This window comes from Sphaerodactylus townsendi, linkage group LG07 (assembly GCF_021028975.2).
Source record: "Sphaerodactylus townsendi isolate TG3544 linkage group LG07, MPM_Stown_v2.3, whole genome shotgun sequence".
Lineage (NCBI taxonomy): Eukaryota > Metazoa > Chordata > Lepidosauria > Squamata > Sphaerodactylidae > Sphaerodactylus > Sphaerodactylus townsendi.
Genome location: NC_059431.1, coordinates 31,772,037 through 31,788,930, shown reverse-complemented (window position 1 = coordinate 31,788,930; position 16,894 = coordinate 31,772,037).

Below are 16,894 nucleotides of genomic sequence, written 5' to 3'. Positions count from 1 at the left end.
CCATGGCCCACTGTTCTGTCACAAGTTGTGGTTCCTGCCACGAAGCCTCCCTTTGGCTCTCCCAAAGTCCCTCTCCTGATTCCCTGAGACTGACTTCTGTCAGCTCCCCTTTTGCCCATAACTCTTGCTCTCAGGTCATCAAGCCTGAGAGGATAAAAAATTAACTCTTCTTCAATATCTACTTTGGTAACCCCTTTGATAATTATCTTTGATAATTAAAATGCCCGATTATATCTCACTCATGCCTAGTCCATGAAACAGTTGCATGTGTGTATGCATATGTCTCTGAAGAACATGACAGAAGGAAGAGACATATGCATACATCCATGCACCAAGTGTAAAATAGGGTGCTGGGCTACATGGACTTCTAGTCTGATCCAACAGGGTTCTTCTTTTTATTTACTTGCTGTACTTCTTAAAATGTTTCTATCCTGTCTTTCCTTGTGTCCTGATGTCAAGTTCATGGTATGTTAGACTGTAGTTGAAAACTAGCTTACCAAAACTGGAGCTTGACACTGTTTTATTAATTTGTCAAGGTCAGTGCTGTCTAATCTGACCTGCAGCAACTCTCCTGAGTCTCAGGTGGATTCACATCACTTACTCACTGATATTTTTAACTGGAAATGCCAGGGATTGAACCCGGGGCCTCCTGAATGCAAAGCAGAGGCTTTACTACTGCCAACCACTCCCTCCCATGTACAGCATCTGTACACAGCACTAGATGGTGAGGAAAAGGAGGCATACCTCTTCCCTCACCCTACAAAAAGACATATGATAATGCATATCTGGATCAGGCTTTTGTAGCCCCAAACCATCCTTTTGTTTTTCATATTATAAAGTGTTTAACGGAATGGAATAGCACAAGCTGAGCATTCAGAAGGGTTGAACAGTCAGAGTTCCAGTTGTTTTTAAAGGTATTTCAGTACGTTGATCAGATTTGTAGGATCAAGTCCCTCGGTTTTGTAGGCTGATGGTGTTTTTGAAACTACCTGGACCAAGTTCTTATCCCTGGACAGCATTTTAAGAGATCTCACAAAAAAAGGATTACCGATAGGTTTCTGGTTTTGAAATAAACAGCCATGGCCTTAAAGAGTTTAATCCAGCAATTTTGCTAAAGAACTGGTCAAGTCAGGCTCAATGCATACACTTCTGTTTCAGTAAGGAGAATTTCTATGGGCAGATATACTGCTTGGAATGTACTCAGGAACCTGTGATATTAGAAAACCTATTTTCAGGAGCAGAGGAATGGGATAGTCTCCCGAGAGACATTAATCAACCTAATGCCAGCAGCCAAATAAAACTAGAAATGTAAGTGTTTGAGCATTCATAAAAAAAGATCAGTAACCCTTCTTTATCACATCTTAGATCAACAAAGAATGCTAGTGAGCTGATATTTATTAAACACCCTTATTCTACACATAAGCACAGAGGTTGCCAAACTTGCTTAATGTAAGAGCTACATAGAATAAACTTCAGATGTTTGAGAGCCAGAAGACATGAGCGAATATTTGTTATTGTTACATGCACATTTTGTTACAAACCATTTATATAAATATTAAGAAACAAATATAACAATAATTATTCGTCCGTGTGATTATTAATATTAAATGTGAGAAACTTTCTAGAAGGAAAGCTAAGGTTAGTTTGTTACAACTAAAATAAACAGGATTCTGCTCCTATAGTTGGAAGAAGTGGTGTCTAATGCCAAAAATCCTTTAAAGTCTTGATCCTTTAAATATAATACCAGCCTTTTAATTCTTATTTTGGCATTTGTAATACAAAGCAATCACAGGATACAAACTCAAGTGCCCATCTCTGGCTCAGATTACTGCTTTGGGGCAAAGACTTGGGGGGAGGGGAGAGGGGATTAAACAAAAAACCCTAAAATAAGGTAACCTCTGCCCACTTAAATACAGAATGTTGTCATGGAAGTGCAAGATTCCCACTCAGAAAAGTGAATTAGAATACTGTTCAGCCAAGGCAGAATGATCTGCCCCCCCCCCCATTGTGGATTTCATCCTCCACATATCTTTTTTTTTGCAAAATAATAACAACAGATGTATTATTCGTTGATCCAACCTAAGTGTGAAGCCATTTGAGAACCTATTGATTTCCATGGTAGATGGATGGAATAATATGATTTCCTAAATTAACTCAAACAAAAATGCTTCCCCCCGCCTCGCACACAGCTTGAATATGCTTCAGAAGGGATAGAATGTTGACAGCCGCTATGTGTCAGTTAAAAGGGGTGGGAGAATGAGCTAAAATTACCTGTTTTAAGTCCCTGGAAACATAGGTACCCTTGGAAGGAGGGGTATGTTGTGAAGGTGGAGGATAAGATGAGAAACTTATATTGTTGTGGTCGCATCTGCTGCAAACTGAGAAGGGCTGTGATGTTAATAAGCTATAGAGGAGGCTGAGCTGCAGGCTGCTGAATTTGGGGTGAATCTACAGACAGCAGAGCTGAGTTCAGGCTCAGCTGATGTTTGCACTCAGTCGGGTGCACGCTGCCTCTCAAAAAATGCTACCTGAATGTCTCCTGCTATGCACATCCTTGCCTCTAACTACACTACAGTGCTTTGCTAGGGGGCTTGAACACTTCTGCCTCCAACTGCCGTGCTCAGGTTGTTGCTGCCCCTTCCTGCCTCCCTACCCCATAGCAAAGTGAGATAGCATTGCCGGAAACAAGGACCCAATCCACCTCCAGCCTCCCTGGAAACGAGCCACACGATATGTGACAATGCCCACCTCTGCATAAGCATATTATTTTGTACATAAGCACATTATTTCAAAATTGCAAATTTGTATCTATAATAGTGGCATCATTAACACAAATGGAAGTCTTCAATCCTAGTAATGTATTCTTAGAAACATTATCTTTCATATTGCCAGAAAGCTTACACACACTGACGCTTAAATAAAAAATACAGTTTTCTTCCTTGCTTTTATTAACACAGCCAGCTCCAGTATATCCATGACCTCCATTAAAAGCATTAAACCATGAAGAAACTTAAAGAGATTTGTATTATAGTAAGGGCGTAGATCATCAAGCTTAATGATCCAGAGATGGTAATTTTTCAAGACACCCACGAGCCTTTATCAGACAACAAAACAAGAGTTTCCAATGTCCTTCCTTTCAGGGTGTCCTTAAAGAGACAACTAATTTTTGCTATGAAGATCCAAAGTTTGCTAAATCTTCTAAATCTGACAGTTTTACCAGCCCACCTGTCTTGCAAGTAGGCTTACCAACCACCAGTCGGAATCTGGATATTTCCTAGAATTACAACTGACTTCCAGATTGTAGAGATTGGTTCCCAAGGGGGAATTGGCTGCTCCTGGGATATTCCAAAATATAGATGCAGATATAGAACAAAGTGGAGGGGTGGAAAACGATGTTGTGAGCTTCTTGGGGTCTCTGTTGGAGAGAAAAATACAGCATTAATAAATAATGAATTAAATAGTTCATGCAGGTAATTATGTAACATCTTGATGTTAGTTGCTTGGTGTGGAGAAATTGTCTTTTTTACTTTAATTTTCTCCCAAGTTGTTAGTAGCTGTTTCAGCTAAAGGTCACACCCCAGCTGAAAATTATTTCCTTTCCAATTAGGATGTTAACAATCTCTTTCAAACATTTGCACCTGGTAGCAACCATGTCTTTACACTATGCTGACTTACTAATTAGTGTAAGAGTATGATTGGTCTGTTTATGCCATCTGACCAGTAATTTTGCATAATTGCCCTTCAACCAGAGGTGGGATCCGGCAGGTTCTCACAGGTTCCCGAGAGTAGGTTACTAATTATTTGTGTGTGCCAAGAGGGGGCTACTAATTGGTGATTTTGCCATGGGATTTTTGCCTTAGTCACGCCCCTCCTCTCAGCAGTAGCACGCAGAACTTGAAGCAGTCTAGCAGGAGGTGCACCGGCGTGCGTGGCAGCCTGCGCCTGTGTGCATTCGTTTCCCACCCAAGGACCGGCGCAGCGGCTGCGTCCTTGCCACAGCCCCTCCCAGGAATACCCCGCCCCCTGAATGCCCGGCCACACCGCCATCATGCCCTGCCCAGCCCCATTGGCGCTACGCCACAGTTTGAATCCCACCACCATGGGAACCTGTTACTAAAATTTTTGGATCCCACCACTGCCTTCAACACTCTCACATCTATCTATCTTTGTTTTTATTCTTATTACTTACTCTCTACTCATCTGAGCATATCCTTGTTTTCCTGCCTGCCATCTCAGGTATTTTGAAGCTGTTAAGCTCTGCCAGCCGGTTTTATCAGCAATGCTTTTTGTCTCGCTCTTTGCTTGCTGTTTGCTTTAAAAAGTTACGCGACCATTGTTTTATGTTGTTGTTTTAACCTTTAGCTATTTTTTTTCTGTTATCTTGTTCATTGAGTATAGGTTGTGTTCAATAAACCTTAAAAAAAATATTTTATTCAATTTTTTTTGCCTCTGAGTTTTTGTGCTCACCAGAATCCTGACCCACATTTGAGAGGTGGCTAGTCAGCACTTTCTCTACACTTGGTTTTTCTTCAAATGATACCAATTACCATAAGATGTTCAGGAGCAAAGGATGTAACAGAGGTAACTCAGTGTGCAACGTATGTATCTGCGTTTAGCCTGAATTTCCTGAGTACAATTTCCTGAGCACAATTACTTCTTTCAGTTTACATAATTACCTCCTTCAGTTTATCCTCAAAACAACCCTCCAAGCTAGCTCAGGCTGATTGTCTTAAAAGAGGGTTGCCCGTCAAGCATTGGCAACAGACAACAGATTTATGGGGGGTGGGAGGGGAAATGTAATCACTGGCATCCTAAAAATACAACATCACTTCTAGCGTAAACCAAAAAGTTCTAGCATTGTGTCAGGATAACACTGTAGGATTTCACAAAATCCTATGGTTACCATAGTTTTTCAGTGGAATCCTAGAGCATTGAACAGATTTCTAGGTTTGTGCCAGAAGTGACATTGCACTGTTAGAGCAAGGGTGATTGTCTCTGCAATTTTTCTCGCACCACCCTGTTGAGTGGGCAGGTGGTTCACGAGTTGCCAGACTGGATATCTGGATAATAGGAGGCCTGGCAGACATATTTCAAGGTCATTGGGAGAACTTCAAGGCAAGGGATGGATAGAACTTTGGTCTCCTCAATCTTGATCCGACATTAAACATTACAGCACATTGAGTTTGCATGTTGACAGTTCTCAAACCAAGCATAACACTCATTTCTAATGGGGAAGATTGAAATGGTGCTTAAAAGGACACCATGATCAGACTTTTCTTGCCAGGATGAGGATTTGTATCCCACTGAGAGATTAGGCAAGGATGAAAGTGTTTGGGACTTGACTAAACACCAGACATAACTTGTTAATCTTGTGCTGTCACATGAGCCATGGAGTTTTGGAGAAGGCTCTCTGGCTGGAATTTTTACCCTTGGTTTTTCAAGGTTTCCTGGTTGCTTTGATTTTAAAAATTATAATAAATTAAACTACAACTCCAAAGAGACAGAAAGAAAAAAACAGTCAAAGGATTTACCCATTACACACTGTCCATTTGAGTTTTCCTGTGGTTTTCTGCTTGCACAAGAGCTTACAATCCAGCAGAAGTGTCCCAAGCTGTAGTGTCCTTTATAGTGTCTATCCTTGGGCTGGAGTACTTACTGATGCAATTGTTCTCAGGTTCATTCATCAGAGACAACCTGGTCCAAAACAACAGCTTTTATTTGCAAGGAAGGCACCTCTTACATCCATCAGCATTAGCTAACATACAAGAACTAGAAAGTGAAACTAAGAACTCCACCCAGTAGGACCAAAACTACATCACACAGATAATAAAGAAGGAACAGCGTGTTACATTATATTCCCAATAAATGTCCCAATCTAGCAGAGTCCTTTTGCCTATACTATCTGCATTTTAAAAGGGTTATTTCCTTCATATTTAAAGTACTCCAGGCCGACCAACAGGGGCAAAAATAAATTGTGCATGCCTTGTGTTTTTCCATCAAACTCAATTGGGGGGGGGGGTTGCCTCCTCCCCTTTTTTTCTGGCATTGTCAGTCTATCAGTAAGTCTATAAATAATGTAAATTTTACCAGTGTGGGCTACTGGTTAAGAGCAGGTGGATTCTAATCTAGAGAACCAGGTTTGATTTCCCACTCCTCCATCTGAGTGGCAGAAGTTAATTTGGTGAACCAGATGTGTTTCCACACTCCTACATTCCTGCTGGGTGACCTTGGGCTAGTTACAGAATTCTCTCAGCCCCACCTACCTCACAAGGTGTCTGTTGTGGGGAGAGGAAGGGAAAGAAGCTTGCAAGCCACCTTGAGTCTCCATACAGGAGAGAAAGGTGGGGTATAAATCCAAACTCTTCTTCTGCCACTACTCAGGATCCCTTGCTTCAGTGATAGACCTGCAGCATTAAAAAAACAAAAAAAAGCTCTTCTGATCATTCTGAAATGGCCTGAAGAGCAGGGAAAACTGCTGTTAGGTGAGCTGGGTAAGGCAAGAAAGACCAACAAAATCCAGATAACGAATCATACCTCCTTCTTAGCTGTTTTACTCCATGGGGAGAAGCAAAGCAATAGGAAAAGACATGTTCTGACAGCATTTGGAAACTGCACAGCTTCTCTGCTCTGCCCCACCATAGCTTTGGAAAAGACAAAAAAATGAAAGAAAGTCTACAGAAAAGAAAAGTCTACATGAAAGAATGTCTACAGAAAGTCTACATGAAAGAAAGTCTACAGAAAAGAAAAGGTATGCTTACTGTGAGGTGGAACACAAATATGCACATTGCCAAAGGTTTACATTTTTTGAGGGAAATAAAGGGGCTGAGGAATTGAACAGGTATTCCAACAAAAGAAAAGTTAAATTGTTTTGTTCAGAAGGATGTGTATATGGAGAGCTGCATGAAAAGAGAGAAAGAAAATGTGAAAGAGAGCCAAAGCTCTGGTGAGTGACAATTCTGCACCAGAGAATAGCCATAAGAAGAAGTGGGAAACAGAAGGATTTAAAGAAAGCTATGCCTGTTATATGATACAGTGCTGGAGTTATTAACTGGAAACAAGGTGAATTGGATAGTCTTGAAAAACAAGAAAACTCATGACTATTCACTATGCATTACAGTCTTGGGTTGACATTGATAGATTATATCTACCCTGGAGGCAGAGGATTACTGCAAGTGAAACAAACTATAGGAAAAGAAAAACATACTTTAGCTGATTATATAAAATACAGTCAAGAACATGTGCTGATGCAAATTAAGAACCAGAACTTACTGAAAGCACAAGAAACAGATCATGAATATCACAATAAAGTAATATAAACACAAACAGAAAGCTGGGAAAGAAAAGCACTACATGTTCAGTTTCTTCAAATACAAACAGGTATTGTATTGGCACATAATATACCAGACATAACAGTGGTTGAAAAGGAAAAAAGTATGGATAATTGATATATCAATACTAGCTGACAGCAGGGTTGAAGGAAAAGAAAAAATGACAAAATACCAAGATCTCAGAGCTTATGGCACAAACCACTAGTTGTGGTCCTAGAGAGTATCTGTGTCCTTAATGTTAAATCTACACTTGTAGATCAAGGTGGGTAAAAGTCTTTGTGATGACGGGTAGACATGCAGATGTCCCATCACTGAATCAGTCTCCTACCCAAAGTTCTGTCAGCTCACTAGCATATGAGGAGAGCCTTGATCTATGCCATTGCTAGCTCCTATAATGGCTGCCAAAGTGAATTTAGCCAAGATGGAGTCAGAGTAGACATCACACATCTGGGAAGATGGTTCCTAGTGACACCATACCATGTGAAGACAACTTTTAAATGGTATTTGTGAGCTACCTCTCTTACAAGCTGTGTATTCCCACCCAGCTCCAGTTTTTGGGAACAATTTATACACTCTAGGAAATGTAAATACAGTACTAATGTGGAATTTGTAAAATATCACACTCCCAGTACCCTCATCTATTACCACTGTCTCTTGTCTCATTTTCTAGGCTTCTTAAATTCTGGGTGCTTGGGAGCGTATTTTTATTATTTTTGATCCCTTGATAAAATTGTACCCTTTTTGCTTCAATTCTGGTTTTGAGTGAATTTCTTAGGAAACCAACCTCTGTATACCCTGGTGAGATCCCCTACTGGTGTCTCACACTTCTTTCTATTTCCAAAATTTTCCCATACTACTTAAAGAAACAGACCAGACCAATTCGGATAACAAAATAGTGCACTTTTTAAAAGGATATTGGGGTTCCTAGTGCATATTCTGCTTCCACACAAAGGTGCACTGCTGATCTGGCTCATTATCAACCCTTAGAAACTGACTCATGGCTTGGGAAATTCATAGCCTGTTGCCTACCTGTTCTCTCTGTCTTGAACCTTGATTTGTGGCTTTGATTCCTTCCTTCTTCCAACTTCTTGAAGCATTCCCTTAAACGTGATTAGTGGAAATCTGTTTCGTCCCAAATATAGTAATTGAAGAATGAAGAAGTTAGATTCCTTTTTTGTATTTAGGGGTCCTTCCTAATTGGATGTTCCAGGCTAGTCCAATCTCATGTGAAACTAAACAGCCTTTCTTAGTACTTCGATGGAAGCCTATCTCTGAACATTTCTTGCTTTGAAAAGTGTTGCCATAAGTTAGCTGTGACTTGACAGCCCTTTTCTTCTGCATCTAATCTGATGGTTTTACCTGTAGTTTACTTAGCTTACACATCGATCCAATTCTGTAATCTGTTTCCCAGAGTGTAGCATGTGTGCAAAGGAGAGAAAAGGATACTGGTTGTCAGTGGTGGGATTAAAATAATTTAACAACCGGTTCTGGTGATGGGGATTCAAATAATTTAACAACTGATTGTTTACAAGCACCCTTTTAACAACCGGTTCTGCGGAAGTGGTGCGAATTGACTGAATCCCACCACTGCTGGTTGTCTCTTTCTTGGTTTTTCTCTGTAGTATGTGGATTCCCCTTATAAACATGCGCACACAAACACATTCCTGGCTGGGGAATTCTTTGGCATGATATCCACTGCCCTCTTTAGAAGGTCATCAATAATTATTAATAAGATGTATTTTCTTTCAGGGGCTTGACAACGAATGCTTAGCTCATTAATATTTGCAAAAGGATGAATGCTATTTCTTCAAGCACACAGAAAACAGTTGTCCTTCAACACTGACAAAAGCATAATAACTCTCCAAACTAAAGCTGGTAGTCTTAAATTCTGTGCTACATGTGGCAGCTATTCAGTCATCCCCACTGCATCAATAGTTTTTTTTTTAAAAATGTGCTCAACTTAATTAGTCAATTAACTTGATCCAGCAATGAAGAGAGATGCAAAATCACTGGGAAATCATTTATAATCCTCCAGTATGTCACATTGAAAAGCCACAGCCCAGAAATTGCAGGAGAGGAACCAAGAAGCACACTGCTGGAGACGAGCCTCCATTCTGAATTGGAATCCCAATTGCTTATAAGCAATGCCTTAACGGCATGTGAACCAAGAATCCGAGAGCATATATCTGCACGTCAGAGATGGTTCAGATTGTATTAATAGAAATAATCAAACAGGCAAGTGTATTCACAAATACTGCAAAAGGGATATTAGGAGGTAAAAGGGAAAAAAAGATTTCTTCACTTAATAGCTTTCTCTGTTTTAGTTTATTTTAAAATAAATTAGGAATTGGTCTATGTTCAGATGCCTATATGGCCACTTAATTTTTCCCCCTACATTCTATCTCATTGCCTAATCACAATACCTTCTCTTTCCTGAATCCTTGCAGAGTCACAGTGGTGTACTGATTACAGTGCTGGACTAGGATCTGAGGCCTGTCTGCTCAGGCCAATAAACATGGGTTAAGGATGGTTAAAAAAATGTTTTGGGGGGAACTTCACAGGGATCCTGCCCCTAAAAGGAGCCTGCCCCATGTTATTTCCCCCAAACTGGTTTTTTTTGAGAAGCGCACTATCCATGAATCTTTTGAAAAATCCTGAGTTGCAGCCACTTGCAAGCGAACGGCCAGACAGCATTTCTGAAACTCAAGATACTTTACTAATGGATGAAACAATTCACTAGATGATGGAAAACCAAAAGTTGTGGCAATTCCGCAGGCCTCTAAGACATGGCTGCAGAGGCACATCTAGGAAAAATGGAGCTCAGGGCAAAATTTGAGTTTTCACACACCCTGCTCCATTTTCCCTAGATTTTGTCCTGGGGTTTATTTTTCCTAAATACACCTCTGCTGAAGGTGCAGAGAGAGACACTGGACATGCGTGTGCTGGTGTTGTCCCCTGTCACTCAAGATTATTCACTGCTAGCATAGAGGTGCCCCTCCTGGACTCCAACTCACCTCCAGGTCGAAGGAATGCTGCAGATTGTCAGGTGTACCATCTATGCCAGCCATTTTCAACCAGGGTTCCCTGGTATCCTGGAGTGCCGTGAGCATGTCCCAGGGGTACCGCGGCAACACTACTGCCCCTCCCCTCATTTTGTGGTGTCTCCCACCAGCGCCAGCAAAAACATGGAGCTGACCCATGGGGCAGGGCCTGCCACAAGGTCAGCAGCCACCACCACCCCCAGTGCTACCCTTCACCCTGGGAGGGGAAGGTGGGGGTGTGGCAAGCAGGGGCAATGGGAGGGGAAGGTGGAGGGTGGCGGCAGGGGTACCGTGAGATATGAAGAGTGAGGTCAAGGGTACCCTGACCTCGAAAAGGTTGGGAAACACTGATCTATGCCAATAAAGGCTTGCTGCTGAGATGGTGATCAGGTGGCCCCTCCCCAGGGGACAGAGGAGCCACTGGCACCAGGAACAGCACCAGCCTCCCCGAGGGTAGGAGGGGCATGGCCGAACCAGCCACAACCCAGGCTGGACAGGCCCACGAGGCTGCCTGTGGCAGAAGCAGATGGCCAGTCTCAGCCATCACACAAAGGGGCCAGCTGCCCTTAGTGTCCCCCTGGGCTGTACGCCACTGCATGGCTATTCCACCTGGCCTTTTCATCGAGCCAGCTGGATTGAGTTTTATAGATCACCTCTTCGGCCTCTGGGGGGCAGGGAGGAGAAGGGAGGAAAGATGAAAAGGGGTTAATTGTCATCCATTTTAATCTATTAGTTTGGGTGCTTAATATTATATTAATATTGTATTTAAATTGGTTTTAACTGTTTTTATAGTGATGTAATATTTTTTAAATTAATTAAATGTTACGTTTTATGTTGTGACCCAACCTGAGCCCTGTGGGGAAAGGGCAGAATACAAATCAAACAAACAAACAAAATCCCTTTCCTCCATCTCAAGGTGTGGTTTTTTGCCATTGGATATTTCTGCTGGCTCATGAGGTTCTGCTGTTTAATTGCCTATTAAACCAAAGTCTTCCAATCTACTTTGAAAAAATATGCTTTTATCATGGTGTGCCATTTTCTCAAAAAATATAGTGGTGTAATTATAAACATAATTAATCCATTGAAACACGTGAAGATTATCTCTTAACCAACTGAAATAACTAGGGAGAGGCTGCAGTGATGAAGCCACAGCCTTTGACCATCTGTATTGTGGTCTATGAATGTATGATCAGTTCTGAGCAAATTAATCAAATATGCCTATTTCAAAATTCCAGGTCCAAAGCACTAGCTTGATCGTTTTAGGCAGCACCATTATAGATTTTCAAAAGCCCATTTAACTTTTCTATTGTTTCGTCCGTAGTCTCCCTGTCATGACCTATAACTTTAATTCCCAAGATTATTCAAGCACATCCTCATCACTATGCCATGTCTTTGAATAGTAGAAATAGTTGAATAATCATGCAAAATATTTCTTTGTAGATTTCATATATGTATGCAAATTACTTGATTTGTCACAGGTTGCTTTATCAAAAGGTAAATACTCAGATGGATGCTTGCTTTTGCAGTGATATCGAGTTCTATGAAATGTTGGGGCATTCATGAGTGACGACTCATTCCTCACTTTGTTATGGAGCAGGCCAACCAATCCCTTGGGATATACTCCGAGCTTAAAATTTTTTTGCCAATAGATCTTTGTTTTAAATTCTCCTCTTTTGAGTTCCCAAGTCAAAGATATTATTTGTCTCTTCTACTAATCCTTCCACTCAAAACATTAATCAAGTGGCCACCCCCACCCCCGCAAACCAAATACTTTATAATACCTCCACCAGTATACTCAAGCACTCACTTTGAGAATGAACAGATTCTGTAGCTGAACTTTTTGGGTGGACAAAAATGTCTTATTTGTCCAACTAGGCCTTGGCTTCAGATTATTTTGTATTTATTTATAAAGATATTTTTATTATCTTTCCACCTCCAGTCAAGGAACACAAGCGACTGTCAATATATAAATGCAACATATAATCACAAAAAAAGTTAAAATATCACCAAATATTGAACTAAAACCACCACAAGAAAAACAGCAACTACTAAGACAATTCAAGGGCCTTTTAGAATTAAAAAAAAGCTCCAATCTTACCTTCTGGAGGACAGACGTCTATAGCCCAGGGTAGCAATTGAAAAGGCCTTTCCATGAAGAACCAGTAAGGTTTAGTGGTTGGATGCTGTACTAGGATCTGAAAACCCAGGTTCAAAAAGTTGCTGTTCCATAGTTTTGTTAAGAGGATAAAATAGAGATGAGGATAAAGATGAAACTCACATAGGGTCCACACTGGGGAGCATAAATGAAGAAATGAGTCCCTACAAATTAACTTCCATTCCTTATAATAATACCTCATCTGTTGCTTGTTGAGATTGATATGGATAGAGGCAGTCATTCAACCACCTTCAGCCAAGCTGTTTCAGTCATTATTTATTGGGAGATAAATTACAATGGTCTACCGAAAGAGATTAATGTATTTGAATATTTTTCCAATAACTCTGGTAAGTGTCCTGCTGGATTGAGGAAATCTAGGTTTCTGGAACCAGGATGCCACACAAGTGATAGGCATGACTGCTCCCAAGCTTCCTTTCTTCTGCACTACTTTCATTTAGTTCCCTGGTACTCTGAAGAATTTTAGTCTTTGAAGGGGCAGGAATATAGGTTAGAGAGGTATAATGTTGGACTAAGTTGTTAGAAACCAAACTTCAAATCCCCACTCAGAGCGAAACTAAATGAGACATTCCAAGGACATATTGTCATCTTAGATAGTGAGTTCCCACTTGGGAACTCCTCTAAACTGCATTATGATGGCTTGATTCTGGTCAGCACTGCTGCCGTGCAGAAGGAGGAGGGTCTCCTGCCTTCCCCCACCTTTTTCCAACCCTAAATGGCTCAGGGGTGTATATGGGCAAATAATGCATCAAGACTGTTTCAGGTTGTAAACATAGTACAGGGAGAAGCAAAATTCCCTCCTCTCTCTCTGCTGTGGTGTTTTTAACCAGAATCAGGTTCTCACAATGCTGGTGGGAACTCACTCTCAAAAAATGGCAGTGTGTCCTTGGGTAAACTCGCCGACTCCCATTGCATCTAGTTTGGCCCTCAGCCAGGAAAGTTAGCGTAATCTTATATCAGTCCGTATTTTCATCAGATTGCTGAGAGAGTAAAATGAAGGAGAACCATGTATACTGCTCAGAGTTCCTTGACGGAAAAAAGAAATAAATATGTACTAAGTAACTAAGTAGAGCAATGTCAGAGAGAGAAAGATTTATGCCAAGAACAACCAAACACAAGCCAGAACGACATCAGATGTGGTGGTGAGGATGGGAAAAATACAGAGCACATGGACACATATAGGTAATTTTTACTGATTAGAAACCAAATTAGTTATGATACCATTAGCCAAAACTGTATTATAAATTCAGTACTGTCTGAGATGGTATGAACGTAGGCAGATAAAGGACTAAAAACTGGGCCTCCTGAGAGGATCTAGGTATTGTAAAGAAAGTCTTTCCGTTCAGGATTATTTCTTTATATTCAGCATCTGTCCTTAGATGGCATTGGAGGATTATCATGTTTCACTTAAGTTTCACGAGGCATTACATGAAATACAGGTGTCCTGTTAGGAACTATTTTATGTCAAATGTTTTCATATTTCTGACTGGATTTTATTGGAAACTTTATTGTACTGTCCATCATTCTGGATAACTATTATTAAAATGTCCAGGCAAATATCATACTATTAATTTGAAAGGTGCTCGAGGCAAATCTAGTCACAGCACTGTATGAAATGTTGCTTTAACAAATGACATGTTAATTCAGCATGATCATTGTAAGATACTTATAAAATAGGTGGGAAGCCTTATGTCATGGGTACAGCTGGCACAGATTCCACAATGGGCAACAAGGCAAATAAAAAGCAAACCAGCAAGGAGAGGCAGAAGTGAACAAATGTTTGAGTAGCCGGTACTGCAACTTAAACAGTGTGTTGCAACACTGATTGCTGAAGCCAGTGATTCATAAACTATCCATGAACTCACTGGAAAGATAGCTATTAATAAAAGAGTTAAGCAGGGCAGTGTTCCAGCTTTTAAAAAAAATTAATCTCTTTTTTAAACGACTTAGTTCCATTTCCTTTGGAAGTAGTCACAGCCCAAGTTTAGGTTCAATCCATATACCCATTCTACTATATGCAGATGATGCTGTATTGTTGTCATATACGCAGCACAACATATTTTATTCTTCGGCTCATTTTATGCTGGGATTCAGGCTAAGTTCCTAAACCCTACACTTGCACTGAGAGTCAACTCCGATGTTGCAGCTTTGACATCCTTTTTAAAAATTAAATAGTCGTTCCACAGATCTGCATGAGAGGATAGTTAGTTTTCACAGGGTGCTATAAATCTTTGCGTTGTCAGGAACAAGTGTCAGGAACAAGTTTAGGTGTTGTGAAATATATAATAGAGGTATTTATTTAATTTTGTTTTCTATTCTATTCTATTTTATTTTTTAATGTTAATCAACTGTCTCTCCTTTTAATTATTACTAGCAGGGCCTGGCCACAGGTTGCTGTGGCTTATTGTGGTGAAATGGGAAAGGAACAATAGCAGCAAATCAATTGCAGAGGCCAGCAGTACGTGCTCATGGAAATGCGCAGGCTGATACTGTGTGATGTCATTGATGTGCATGACCTCATCCACCCTCACTTCTCTTCCCTTGCATGGCACCCCTCCCCCTACCTCCCTCCCCTTTCCCTTTGCTAGAGTGGGTGGGTCATATCCAGATGCTGGACCCCCTCCCTCCCTCCCTCCCCTCCCTTGCATGCCACCCCTCACTCTCTCCCCTCCCTAACTTCTGTTCCCTTGCATGCCTCCCCTTCCATTCCTTCCCTCTCCCTCTGCTGAATGTGTATGAGAGTAGGTGTGTTGTGTAGTAATAGTGGGTGAGGCACAGAGAGTGAAAGGTACCTGCGTGTGAGGGGGGAACCCCACCTGATGTCTCACACCGCAATGTGTGTATGTGTTTCACATCCACTCGAGTTATTGCCTATGTACTGTTTTCACTGCTCATATCTGGCCATCTGAGCGAACATTCTAAGGGCACGAACATTCCAAGGGTGACAGTTACACACAGGCAGCTTCATGACCTGGTGCGCAAGGAAAAAGATGTTTTACCGGGCTCAGGTGTGTTGTCTGACAGCTGGAGGTACATAAGAACACAGTCGGGGGAATGAGTAAGTGTCTGTGAAATTTTCAGAGTGTTTGGGCCAGCAGGTGTGGGGTTATTCTCGAAGCAACAAACGCATGGTTCCATTTTTATAAATATAAAGTATTATATTTTTATGGCAATAAAGATGTGTGTATGTAGGTAGGTAGGTAGATAACTATCCATGAATAGTGTGTAATAGTCAACAATATGCATAATTAAATAAATTGCAATTTCTTCCCTTAGACCAGGGGTAGGGAACCTTTTACGCTCAAAGAGCCATTTGGACCCATTTTCCACGGAAAAGAAAACACATAGAGCCGCAAATACTTTTTGACATTTAAAATGAAGGTAACACTGTGTATTTTGGTTATTTACCTTTACTCTTTATATATAAAACAATTATAGTGTGTTGCTTATGAAATCCACGAAGTGCTACAGAGAAAAATATTTTTTATTTATGTAAAGAACACATTTTTAACATTTTGAACTTTTAAAAGAAAATAACTAAAAATTAACAAAAAAACACGCGACCCCCTGCCATCCCAAACGGCGGACGGATACCCCCCCCCCACGAATCCCAGCCAAGAAGGCTGCCCTGTACCTGCCCTGTCCCCTGGGTGCTCTGGGGGTGTTTGGCCTGCTCGACGGGCAGCGGCGGCTTCTGCAGCCCTCCTCCCCTCCATGGCAGAGCTGAGAGTTCCCCAGTTCTGCCATGGCGGGAAAGAGGCTGCAGAAGCCGCCGCTGCCCCTCGGGCGGGCCAAACGCCCCCCCCCCCAGAGCAGCCGGGGACAGGGCAGGGAGACCGGCGCCCAGGTCACCCCCTCCCTCCCTCCCAGGTCGCCCCCCCCCCGCGCGAATGATCGCAGCCATGAAGGCTGCCCTGTACCTGCCCTGCCCCCGGCTGCTCTGGAGGGCGTTTGGTCTGCTCGACGACGGCGGTGGCTTCTGCAGCCCGCGTTCCCTCCATGGCAGAGCTGAGAGTTCCCCAGCTCTGCCATGGCGGGAAAGAGGCTGCAGAAGCCGCCACTGCCCCTCGGGCGGGCCAAACGCCCCCCCAGAGCAGCCGGGGACAGGGCAGGGAGACCGGCGCCCAGGTCACCCCCTCCCTCCTTCCCAGGTCGCCCCCCCCCGCACGAATGATCGCAGCCATGAAGGCTGCCCTGTACCTGCCCTGCCCCCGGCTGCTCTGGAGGTCGGTTGGCCTGCTCGACGACGGCGGCGGCTTCTGCAGCCCGCCTTCCCTCCATGGCAGAGCTGAGAGTTCCCCAGCTCTGCCATGGCGGGAAAGAGGCTGCAGAAGCCGCCGCTGCCCCTTGGG